The sequence below is a fragment of the Zalophus californianus genome, chromosome 17, assembly GCF_009762305.2.
Source record: "Zalophus californianus isolate mZalCal1 chromosome 17, mZalCal1.pri.v2, whole genome shotgun sequence".
In the NCBI taxonomy this organism is placed as follows: domain Eukaryota; kingdom Metazoa; phylum Chordata; class Mammalia; order Carnivora; family Otariidae; genus Zalophus; species Zalophus californianus.
The window spans coordinates 27585597-27598994 of NC_045611.1; the positions used below are offsets into that span (position 1 = coordinate 27585597).

The following is a 13398-nucleotide window of genomic DNA, read 5'->3' on the forward strand; positions in this document are numbered from 1 at the left end:
AAGCTAAAGGTTTTAGTATTAGTTTATAAACAAAGCTATGGGATCATCATTGAATGTTGGTCCCAAACAAATGGCAGGCATAGATTGTGTTTTGTGGCACCTTTTCCTGGCTGCTGCTATGGGAGGTGGATTGTCTATGCAATCCATCTTTGGGGTAAAGGTGGAGGGTGATAACCACTGCCCGACAAGGCCTGGCCTTATTTTTTTCTCTCTAGTTGGGGTCGGGGGGGCACTGTGCCAAGTGCCCCATGCCCTTTCTGGGCTTCCTCTGCTCTTCCCAGTGATCAGCCTGTCCCATTCCTTTAATGTACCCATGTCTACATGTAACCCATGCATGCACGTGTGCGCACGCGCACACACACACACAAAACACAAATGCAAAGCAATAATCAGACACGTTTGTTTAAAAGCAACATAATATGTTGTAAGAAACACAATTCCAAATTTTCTAAGAGATGAGATGTGAAATAGTGATGAAAGAAAGGGAAAAAGGTACTGTTTTAGGGGCAGATGACTCTCTTCCTGAAAATATTCATTATAAGCCCACATCTCAAAAGTCTCACTAATAAGTAAATCAAACACCTGTGCATGAGAATCAGATTTTAGACAGCGTCTACCTATGAACAAAGACCATGAGCCATTAAACACCTCAACAATTGGGCTTTCTCGATAGCACAAACTGGGCCCACAAGATATACAGATCTTTTTTAATTTTTCATCCTTTATTCCTCTCTAAAATTGGCTACATATCACATTTTATTTTTAAAAACAACACATTAGTGGCCTATCTTTTGAAAATAATCTTTAACAGAACTATAACGTATACAGTCATAATAGTTCCGGGGTCTGAGTGCCATCTAGTGGCAGTTACTTTCTTTTAAAGAATACACACCTTGAGGGAAAGTAACAAATTAAAGAACTAAATAGTTGGGCAGAAAAATACCTGCCTCGGCCCAAGTTTCCCACGGATCTCTCCCTCGACTTCCCTTTTCCACGTGTTTCCTTTCCTTCCCACTGCTTCTGGGAGATACCTCTCACACCCCACATCCCAGAGATATACTTTTAATAGCTCATCAGAAAATGGGTTTTCTGTAGGACTGAGGGCATGAAGGGTGACCTGAGAGGTGCCTTTCTCAATGAAGACCCTGGTCACAGACAAGACTGAACAGCCCACCTCCCACTTGGAGAGGCCAGCCATCTAACTGTGACCCTCAGAGCACCGCACCCTAACCCTCTTCTTGCCAACAAGCACTTTTTTTTTAAAGATTTTATTTATTTATCTATTTGACAGAGAGAGAGAGAGAGAGAGAGAGAGAGAGAGAGAGAGAGAGAGAGAGAGAGAGATTGGAAAAGCAGGAACACAAGCAGGGGGAATGGGAGAGGGAGAAGCAGGCTTCCTGCGGAGCAGGGAGCCCAATGCGGAGCTAGATCCCAGGACCCTGGGATCATGACCTGAGCCGAAGGCAGACGACAAGCACTTTTTAATTGCTCACAGTCTTCCACCCAACCCGTCTACTGCTGGTCCACTCAATAAAGAACATTCCACAAACATCTGCAGGCCTGCTAAGTAAGATAACTACTCCTGACTTCCCCATCTGTATACTGCTCCTCACTGCCAGAGTCCTGGAAACAGACCCTCTTCTAACTGGCTCCTTGAATGGGTTTTGGTTTCAAGCTTTCTGTAACATATAATAGCTCCCATTCAGGAAGCAATTAAGGGCCAGACACTGCTCCAAGCAATTCAAAGACATTACTGCTAATCTTTTAACAATATGAAAAAACAGACATATCACTCCACTCTGCCCCCAACCACCCCCTCTCCATTTTACAGGTAAGAAACAGACTCTCAGCATTTAACTAACTGGACCACAGTTTCCCAACCAGGAAAAGGAAGAGGCAGAATTCAAACACAGTTCTGACTCTCAAGAGACCCAATGTTTCCAAGATAATAAGGGAACAGTACACTTCTAATCAAGAAAATGAAGAAAAACTTCTCTCTAAAAAGACAGAGTCCAGGAAGGAAGAAAAAAATATCTTTAAATTTGTTTTCTTCGTCCATTATCAGTTCCCCTTTACGAATGATGAAGTTGAAGGCTCAGAGAATACTAACTCTTGTACCAGTACTAATAAGGGCTAACCCTTTCACTGCTATGGGGATCACTCTGTACTAGGCATGTGTTACACACATCTGGTTCTAGTCCTCGCTTTTAACTCAACACTAAACTGTGTCTCAGTGCTACTTAATTGAATCATACGTTAAAGTATGTCCTTAATTAATATAGATTTTAATGCTGAAAGGGCCATTCGAGATGGTTTCTAGAGCTTCTACCAACTCTACAATGCTGTGGGTCCATACTAAGATCACCTAGTTTGTAGAATCCAAATTTTCTGACCCCTTTTCTACCTTTTCCCATTCTACCATACTGTCTCTATCACAGCAAATCAAGGTAGAATAAACATATTTTATGACTGCATATTTATTTTTTTAAAAGATTTTATTTATTTATTTGACAGAGAGAAACACAGCGAGAGAGGGAACACAAGCAGAAGGAGCAGGAGAGGGAGAAGCAGGCTCCCCGCTGAGCAGGGAGCCCGATGCGGGGCTCGATCCCAGTCCTGGGATCATGACCTGAGCCGAAGGCAGATGCTTAATGACTGAGCCACCCAGGTGCCCCTGCATATTTATTCTTTTCTTCCTCCTTACCTCATATAGTTAGGGGAGGAATGAGACAGTAAATATCACGTTTTTGGCATTTCTTTAGAATGGTGTTTTTCAAAATGTGAGTCAGAACTCCTAATTGGGTCATGAAACCGATCAGCACTTTTTTTAATGAAGTAACATGCAACAGAGATATGTGGTATGGGTAAATACTGTTCTGTGAAACTTTTCTTCCAATTATGTATACATACTTTTATGTATGAAGTGGGTCATGGTATAAAACATACCTCTTACTATGGGTCACGGACAAAAAGCTAGAAATTACTGCTCTAGATGTCAACTCTTTGGCTTCCCAAAATATTACTATTTATTGCTGTGGAACAAATAAACACCATATATCTGCCCAAGCAATATCTCCAGCCATGTGTTCTTTTTTTTTAAGTAGGCCCCACGCCCAGCATGGAGCCCAATGCGGGGCTCGAACTCACCACCCTGAGATCAAGACCTAAGCTGAGATCAAAAGTCAGATGCTTAACCAACGGAGCCACCCAGGCAACCCTCCATGTGTCCCACCTTTAACAGAGGAAATGGGCTGCCTCGTAATGTAAAAAGGTTTCCCCCACTATCTGAAAGTAGAACATTCCTTTGAAACCTTTTGTAAGCCAAAAAGACTTTATAAAGCAAAGAAGCACGTATGAAAAAATTTCTGAGTGTTCCCAGACCCCCAAAATAACCTCTCTTTGGCTTTTCTGATACCTTAGAGTACATCTTGTTAACGGAGACACCGAATAAAACAAGATAAAGCACAGATGCTCACAGATACGGTTCAAGGCTCTGGCGGCTAAGGCTGAGATGCTGAGTGCGGCTCTCAGTCCGAGGGGCGCTGCCCGCACCGCTACTGCTCGGGGTGTGCGCTACAAGACAAACGCTGATGGCTGCTTTGCTTTTCACCTTTTTCGTAAAAACAGAAGTCCGCTTTGGATTTCTTTTGGTTAGCAAAAACAGGTACTTCTGTAAAAGCAAAGTGGCATAACACGGACTTTTGAAAAGTACAGGGGATATCTGTACTAACCAAAAACAACCCAGAACCTAACCACAGGTAAGCCATTCTCCTATCAAACGTGTGGTTCCATCTCAGGGACCTGACAGCCACGCTGGGAAAGACAGGCAAGAAACGGCCTTATTTTTAGTCACCAGGCAGGCTGGGTTTCAGAATACAAGTGGCAGCTAACTCCTACTGCAGAAGAAGGGAGTGGGCACAAGGATGTTTGTTTTTGTCATATGGCCAAATTCTCTTAGCTTATTTGCTTTCCAAAAGTGAAAACTGTAAGAAATAAGGGTCTCTGTGCGAAAAATTTCTGTATCCACTTTAGCTAGGAAAGTAAGATGGCAAAAAGGAGCTTACAGTGACTCTTTTCAATGTTCTTCGCTTCCCACCTACAACAAATAAGTGATTTGCTGGACAGTTACATAAACAGTTTGAAGATTCTGAACATAGATTTCCTGACCATTAAAAAAGAAAACAAAAAAGATAAAATAATTAGTCTAGCTTGGCCCCACAAAGCAAAAGCCATATTTTACATGGTCCTCAGAACACAAAAGACCATTCCACGTCTCTTCCCCTTCAAGAGATCAACTGGCAATCTACTCTGACAAAATTTAAAGTGAAGCACCCACAGCAGGCCAGGCTTTCTATGAGAAAGTATCTGACATAAGACAAAAACACACAGCGAGTGCTTTAAAAGTCTTATATCTTCTCTCATTTAATACATAACAATATACAAATTAATAGGAAATCTGTAACCAACATTCCAAATCAAAATAACACAAGTAAGCAGTGACAGTAGAAAATGGTCATCGTAGATGAAAAAAAAACATTGCCAATACACAAGCAACAGCTAGGAAGGCAATGAAAAAGGACAAGAAAACTAAGCAGACCAAAAAAGAAACTTAAAAACCAGAATAATCAAGAGGATCGGCTCCAAGATGGAAAGAGGACTTCCAATAAGCACTGCAAGTAGCCGTCAGAACTTTAGATAGTGAAAGGGAGAAGTGTCTGATTTCTAGAAAGACAGGAGTGTGAGTTGTATCCACTATATGCTTCTGCTCATTCTAAGTAAAATACCTACTACTCCTTTAATCTTGCCTAAATTTCCCTTCTTCCCAATTTCTGAACAAACAAGCTCTTCGGAAACCTTCTCTTGGGTGAAATTTTTACAAAGGTAAGGCTACTACTTCAGGAGAAAGTGAGGAAGGACAAAGCGAGATACTGTGTTCAGATGGGCACAACAGAAACCCTGCCAGTACTCGGAGCCGCTGGGCTTATCAGATGGTGTGGACAAGCTTTTCATTAGCTCCCTTTGTGGCACCTACAGAGAACGCCTCAAGGAATTTTCAGGTGCAGAGAGATGTTCATTACTGATAAAGCCTAAAAGATGAACGGAGAAATTTTTATATTTAAACATTTTCAAGATTTGGGGGAATTTCACACGGTTTTATAGCATGTTTGGTTATTTTATCAGAGCAATATTTAATGGAATACAGTAAGGATGTATAAAATGTCAGCCTAAAACACCCAAGAGATAGTGCATCCCCTTTTGCAAGGAATACAGACGGAACAGCAAATCCAGGCTTTATTCTGCAACTCAGGTATTTAGAGTAAATCCCACGGCTTGTTTTCTACAAAAAAGTTTAATACTTTAAATTGTTTCTTCACAGACTGCATTACATTTAAAAAAGTAGACACATAGATACCTTTAAAAAAAAAAAAATCCCCCTGCAGAAAGCAGTGCTAAGCCAGCAGCTGACATTACCAATTGTAATAGATTTTTAATGCTGCTGTATGATTTCTCACTGTGCATTTATGCAAGAGCCTAGCCGCTCTCATTCAGCAGGTGGCAGCAGACCCTGCAAGAGTGGCTGAGGAGTGCCACCATTTGCCAGCTCAGCAGATCCAGAGGCCCGCAGGCAGCTCTGGACCCACAGGTGGCAAACCCTGTCACTGTAACATGGCGCTGCATGGGCACCAGGCCATCTGTCACTGTCAGGCAGCAGGGTCCCATTTTGTACATGGGTTCTACTACTGGGCTAAACAAAGGGTCACACAATTAGGTGGCAGATTTGGGTCCATTAAGGCAAAATAAATCACTTGCTCCCATAATTAGCACTGGTTTAAAGGATGGTCTACAAATTCTCACAGGTTAAAGCTAACCCAGTGTGTCCAAGGAGATTCAAAAGGTAAGAACACACAGCTCTGAGCAAGTGCCACCTTCTGGATCCAAGCAGGGCCTTCCGGACAGCACTGACTTAAGCATGCCGGCATGCCTGGTCTCTTCAAGGGCATGCCAGTCCAGGGGTGATGAAATTCCATCCAACCTGTGCCTTCTGCAAAAGCCACAGACCTCTGAGAGAGCCATTCATACAAGCCCACCTAACTGCCTTTTGTGGATCCCTTCCTATTATCCTCCCCAACCCACGAAAGGAGGAGGAGGAGAAGGAGGAGGAGGAGGAGGAGGAAGAAGAAGAGGGAAATAACTACCGTATAACAAAAACCCAACTTCCGAGACTTTCAGTACTGAGTAAAGAAAGAATGTAAGAGGCAGGACTCATCAGGACCCAGAAGGGGAAGTCACTGAGGACGGGGACGTGCCATTCCTGTGTGCGGCAGTGAGGGGTGCAGAGTGCACAGCACACCTCCCTTGTGAACACAATGGAGGCACATAACTACCAGATGTCTCTTCCTATTTCTACGCCAAGTCATGAAGCTGCGGCTGCTTCTGAGCACACTGGGATACTGCCCTTGCAAAGTAAGGCTGAGTTTAAGAGCTGCACCCTTGTAAGGGCCAGTTAAATCTCTTGTGCTACTGCTACAAAACTGGTTGTGCCCTTTTAGGGAGTCCAGGGCACTCCAGTTATGTGTTCCCTATCTCTGGCCTTCCAGGAAAGGAAAGCAATCTGTTCAGCTCAGTCACTGGGAGACTAGGTGCAGAGGGTAAGAGCATAAATTAATGAGTAAAAGAATAAAATGATGGCCATTTAGGCACTAGTGAGAAAAAAAAATATCTCCGGCAGAACTCCCCGTTCCTCCCAAATCCAGCAAAGCCCTGCAGTGACCTTTCGGGGTTGCGAAAATAACTTTCCCCTGCTGGTCACAAGAGGTCTGGGGAGATGATGTGGCTTGCTCAGTGCTGACAATCTCACCACTTCATGAAAAACAAGCCAGAGCCTGCGTCCTAGTGAGAGAGTGGGGCCATGATACAGCAGGATGCGCCATGCTGCAGTGGTTGGGCCTCTGCTAGCCATCCTCTCTCCCCACTCCTAGAAGTGGGGCAGGAAGGAACAGGAACACTAGAAGCCAAGACAGAGATGGAGGGAGGGCAGCCAGCCAACTGTTCTCAGACTGCTGAGGTGGCCCCATGGGAGAAAGCAAGGACAGCAACTCTGAACATTTTATCTCCCTGCCGCACCCCCTGCCCCGGTAAAAAACTAGTACACTTACTAGGGCTAACCTTTGGGGACACAAGAACAGGGAAGATTCTGAAGAGAAAACTTCAATCTAGTTTTGCAAATGGGATATAATAGTGTGGCAAAGTATGTCTGGCTTCAAAAACAGCACCGGAACCTTCTCCTCACCCAACGGTACAAAGAGATCTAAAAAATATTAATGCCATAGCTATTCGAAGTGACGTTAGTAAGGCGAGAGAAGGAGGGTATACATTAAGGGACGATAAAGATGTTTTATTACGTCTTTGGGGAACTGATTTCCAACTTGGAGATGGATCAGTCCACAGTCAAAGAACTTTAGGTACTAAAACTGCACTGCAGTATAAAATGGGAATGCATCAATAATGGCCTCTGATCATGGCCGACAACCCCTGCCGCTGTCCCCCAAACCCACTCTGAAAGAACTCATCAAAACAACCCTGTATTTTATTAAAAAACATAGATCCCCTGCTTTCCCATCTAGTGCCTTTTCCCTTTGGAAACAGGAAACAAAAGCAAGATTTGGGGGCTGTGAGAACAGACAGCAGAGGGTGTGTCTCCGAGCCGGTCAGGTGGGAACCGAGAGGTTTTTGCCAGGCTGGTTTCTACAGCGCTCGGGATTAAGTTCTACTTAGCAAGCACAAGGAGCGCTGTGAGTCAAGACAATGTTTGAGAACCACGTGTCATACTAATTCCCTGCTGGTACGCCGTGTCAGTCATTTACACTGCAGTCGAAAATCACAGCTCCTCCCGCTATGCAGCATAGCTTATGCTGATGGGATTGGAGCACTGATCATCATGGCTGTCGAGAAAAGGGAGTTCTGGTTTTGCAGCAGTTTCTTCTTATTCAGAAATTCTTTTTCAAACGTTTGTCTGGAGTCCACTAAAACAAGCAAGAGACTTTTATTTATAACTTCCGGTTGTCTTACACGGAATTTGTCATGGCACGCCTCTGCTCTGCTAACAGTACTTGGGATTTTACTCTCTCTCTCAAACCTTAAGTTTGGAAACGTTTTGACTTTACCCTGTCAGAGTTGAGGGAATGCCACAGGATACACTACTCACCATTAATCACCATGGGTAGAGAAAACAGAAAACACTGCCTAGCTGGAGTGGCAAATACAAACTACAGGAGGAGAATGCAAGACCATCTTATGAATACAAGTAGCCTGAAACTGACAGGGAGCTAAAACCTTTCAGTCAGCCCTTCCATACTAGGAAAAGGGCAACCCTGCACTAGGGGACCCCTCGTACCTACAGCTGAAGGAGTCATCTGCTGGGAGGGCGTGTCAAAATGCCCGGCTCCATCTCAGCTTAGAGCAGACGAATGTGATGACCATGCCCATTACAGGAGATGAGTACTTCCTCCTTTGAACTGAGCCAACATGACGGACTACCTAAAAGCTTAGCTTGCAAAATGTGTCTTATTTTTAAATGTTTGTTTATAAATGATAAATTTGTAAATGCGTACCGACTACAACACAGGCCCAGGAAGACTCCAGGCACAGTTCAATTAAGTCATTTCTGGCAAGACTGAGCAGGAACGTCTCTGTGAGTTAGGCTGCTCAAGTAAAGACAGGCTCTGCTGAAAGCTCAATCCATCAGGCCCATCAGTTACCAGCAAGTCCACAAAGAGAAGACATGGAGTCAGATGCAGACAGAGGCACAGCACAGCACAGGTAAGGAGTCAGGTGGCCTGAATTTGGGGCAAAATCAACTGCTTGGCAGATGTATGACCTTGAGAAAGTTGTTTAACGACAGTAAAGCCTCGCTTTATCGAACTGTTAAGACGAGCTGATGACGACACTTCATCAACTCCGAGGCCATCTCTGAAATTCCAACTCCAGGAGAGAAGGGAACAGGTAAGAAATCAGCACTGTCACACTACCACTATGACTACAGACTGTCACACTACCACTATGACGACAGGTTACTTCCAAATTAATCCATACCTTGAACCACAGAAGAAATACAATAAACTTTGTTTTTGAAGGTGGCAATATTTATTTTACATATAAAATAACCTAAGCCCACACAGAGCTAGAATGAAAACCAGAGTCAAAGACAAATAACATCTTTTCATAGGAATGCTAGTTTCATCTTGCCATAAAGGAGACTCCTACTGTACTGTTTTCTAAAAATCCATCCTATATTGGAAGGAGTTATGTTTCTACATTTAAAAAAAGAAGAAGAAGAAAACACAAAGCAAGGGATTTTAGAAATGTTGATATAAAATAACTATTTAAAATTTATTTTATCCATACCTCACCAATTTCTTAAAAGTAACAATTGGAAGCTATTTAGATATAAATGCTAATTACGTCTTTACTTCAGGAAAATCTCAAAATTCCTCTCTTCTAACACAATAAAAAGTAACTGCAAATTGGCAAAGCAGTGCTACTAGAGGTGTCTCCAAACTTGATTGAAGAAAAATGACTCGTGCGGTGCACCTCTTATCACAGCGTTCCTGGTGACGCCATTTTACTCCTTCCTCACTGCCATCTTAGTGCCACAGAATGCTTCTAGCGGGCTGGCCGACATGCTTGCTTATCTACATTAGGGCACTGCCAGAGCATTCAAAGGTTTGATATGACTACATTTTTTTGTAGCAAAAAGAGCCAGCCCCTGACTCTTTACTACCAGCCAGGCTAAAATTGCATGAGAAAACCGAAGAGTTTCCAGATTGAAGAGATTTGGGAATCTCCCCTACAAGTACCAGAAAGGAGAGCCTCTTCCCAGTAGCCAAACTTAAGTAGACCACGGTAGAGGCAAAGAAACTGGAAAGCAATTGGGTCTCTGCTATTTCCCCAGGAGTATCTCGTACATGGCTTCCATAAAGCCAGAGAAAGAAAACAAGACCGGAATCTTCAAGTTTTACTTTAAAAATTTCAAAGGAAGGCTTTGTGACACCCTTCATGCCATCCAACCAAACATTTTATGCAAGCAAAACTGCAGTTAAAATGGAGTTCTAATTTGCTGCCTAAAACTCTTTTATTTCAAAGAGCAAGCCTTGTAAAAACCAAGGGGAAAGAGTCCTTTTGCATTCTACCATATATCCAAACAATGAATATATTAAATGTCCTTCCTGAGGTTAAAATAATCATATTGAGACCTAGGCTCTTATGCTGCAACCCTAAGATTTATGTAAGATTTATAGAATCTTTGTAGGATTTTGAACAGGGCTTAGGATAACTGAGACCTCCTATTTCAATGAAAAGACTGATATGAAAACCTTCCTCTCCCTTAATTTCAAAAACATCTATTAATTAGAGAAAACCAGCATTCAGTGAGTAGGATGAATAAGAGCTAGTGCAACAAGACCTGGAAGAACAGCTGGCTTTATAAATTTGATACCAAGTGAAAAAGATGCTCAAATACTCAGTTCTGTGAAGATTCAAACTCCTGAAACGGCTACTAAAGGATTTTGAGCAAATTGTTCATGGTACAGTTTACTGTAAAAATACACTTACTATAAATTCTTCAGGGTTAAGTGCCGTTAAAAAAATAAACACAAATCAAAGTTAAAATCCACTTATTTCCTCTCAGTAACAGCATAAAGGAACAAAGGAATAAGCCAAGTCAAATCCAATTAATTCTAAGAATCAAGATTTCTAAGCTTACAATCACAAGAGTTTTCCACAAGTAGCTTTGAAGTCACAACTATTAATTAACAGAAAGCACTAAGAATTATCCCCATTAATGAGAGTGAAAGTCTCAATCTATTGATCGTTTAGGACAAAATCTTGTTTTGTTACATTTTTTTTTTTATATATTTCAATCAGCTACTATAGATCATTAACACGGAAGGGTTTTCTTCTAATAACAAAAAAACAACACAAAACCTAAACTAAAATCCAGCAATTTTCTTTAGGACTGGAAAATAAACTGTTTGTAAAAGACAATGAAAAGAAGCCTGAACTCTTAAATATATCACATTTGGATTTTTTTTCTCCCAAGTGTCATTTTCACCTTTTGACTGGTGATAAACTCATACCTCTCATTAACTTAAATTACCAGAGAAGAATTAATTAAAAGCATGTGTTAAAATCACTCATAGAACCTATATTCCAAACATACATGTATCAGCCTTGGTTTCTGACACACACATTAAAAACATACATCCAAGAACCTCTGTCTTACACCTTTAATATCTACAGCATTCATTCTAAAGTCTATTTTGCCCATTCAACCAAAGATAAATTTTCAACCTCTCCCCGCTATATGAGTATATGAGAAATACTTACTGTAGACAAAAGGATTCCATTTTCTTTCTGGGAATATTCTCCACCCTTCTAGAGAACTCTTCTATGCAGTGTGCAAATTCATTTTCTGAGTTTTACAGTCACAAAGCTCTTGTGCCACGGAGCCGAATGTAAATGAAATGGCCTGGCCCTGCAGCTGCCTTCAGAGCGCAGCTCACCTCAACCATGATACAGCTAATTGTTAAAAATGGTGGCTGAGACATTTTCCATACATTAAATTAAGGAGCTCTGATAAACATGCTGGCATCCACCCACTTCAGACAAAGGAAAATAATTTGCAACTGTACCAAGGCACGGATAATTGAGTCATCTCCCATACAGGGTCAGTGTGAGAGGTTTCCTCCATCTTTACAAAATGCAAACCACAGCTCATTGTCTCATCTCAGAATCAATTCCTTGCAATGCTGCACTGGGTCAGAGTTTTAAAGGAATCTTAGTCGTGGGTAAATCCACACCTCCAATGCCGAGACGAGCAAAATTCTCAGTTCCTCTCCCTTCCCTGAGTAGCTCTCCTCCATTCCCCACTTGACAGCTCCTCAAGTCTTCCTATTGTTAAGAGTACAGAAAGTCCCCCACCTCTGAAGGGAGCTAAATCTCTCAACTAGGTGAGCAATTTCCAAGTCCCTGCTTCGGAAAGAAGTCCAGACCCTACAGGTCCCATGATACAAATACATTCCTTGGGATAAAAAGCTATACATCACTGTCTTCTCCTGCTGTTTGTAAGGGAAGACAACAAGCAAGCTGCTTTTTAACACTGAATCAAAAACATTTTCATCTCTGATATTAATCAAGGTATTAAAAATATTAGAGGCAACATTTATAATTTCATTACCTTCCAGATAATGCTTAACGACTTAGGAAGTTTCCATCTCATGTACAGAAATCATGTTCTCTATACCAAAAATGTGAAATATATTGAAAGGACTTATCCTCTTTTGAGGATAAATTTAAGAAAGAAAAAGTAACTATCTTAATTGAAATTGCCTACATGTGATAATACTTAGAAGTCCACATCTTTGGTGTTACTATTTAATTCTTCCCATTTAAAGCCTTATGCCAAAGCATTTCCTGTGAGATAATCCCAAATACCTCCAATAGTACTTTTTCCCCATAACAAAATATAAATGACTGAAATAAGGAATCCTACACAAACACACAGACACGGTCACCTAAAAATCCCAAAGATCTGGTTTTAGCGAAGAAATTCTATTTTAATGTTTTACCTCATATAAGAATTCTGCACTTTACATGCATCTTTCAAAAAAATCCTAAAGAAAGTCCATACTACTTACTACTTGAAGTCTGCAAAAATCCAAAATAACCAACTATTTAAATCTTTAAGCAAATACCTCTCTGCCCCACCCAACAGATTTCTTTTTTTAAGAACAGTATTAGAATGACAAGGCACAAATCTGAACAATTCTCAGGAGAATCAAGTACTTTTTCTATCAAGTAAGTTAAATCCTCTGAATTTATCTTGAAATTTTAAACAAGCCAAGCCCTTGTCTTTCAAAGGTACTGCAACAACATGCTGTCACTCTATTTACTAGGATGCATTTATTTTAATTTCTTTACAAAACATAGACAACCCTACCTGCAGCTCTCAAATTTTAGGAGTTACAGACCGGTCGATGCTGTTGGTCACTGCAGCTCTTCCATACCTTCTATGTGGGATGGGCTCCACCGGAACCAGTGCTCAAGTTTTTCCCACTCCAGACAGCCAGGATTGGGGTGGGGAGGGGGGAGGAAAGGAGAGAGGAGAGGGAGGGAGAGGGGAGAGAGAGAAAGAAGAAAAAGGAAAAGAGAACACTCTGCAAATGATGATATGACTGAAGCATTAAAGAGTCCAATTAGACAATGAGATTGCAGGGTCCCCTCAGAAAGGGTACACTGCAGCCCCTGGGGCACAGCATCATCATTCGTACTGCTCTACACAAATTGAGAGAAGTCAGCCATCAGTTTGAAAGCACAAACTGATGGGAGTAACAGTTTATA

At 41.7% G+C, this 13398-nt stretch overlaps 1 protein-coding gene across 3 annotated transcripts in view; it reads right to left on the reverse strand.

The window, feature by feature from the left end:
• Positions 1-13398, reverse strand: part of NUP93 (nucleoporin 93) — a 111049-nt gene that overhangs the window by 41494 nt on the left and 56157 nt on the right. The window contains exon 1 of one of the 3 annotated variants that reach the window (XM_027617463.2): positions 12998-13321. The exons of 1 other annotated variant lie outside the window; for it this stretch is intronic. The gene's annotated coding sequence lies outside the window, so the exon portion shown is untranslated. Of the gene's footprint in view, positions 1-11385; positions 11830-12997; positions 13322-13398 lie in introns of those variants that run through there. One more of the 3 variants, XM_027617464.2, reaches the window with a different exon arrangement.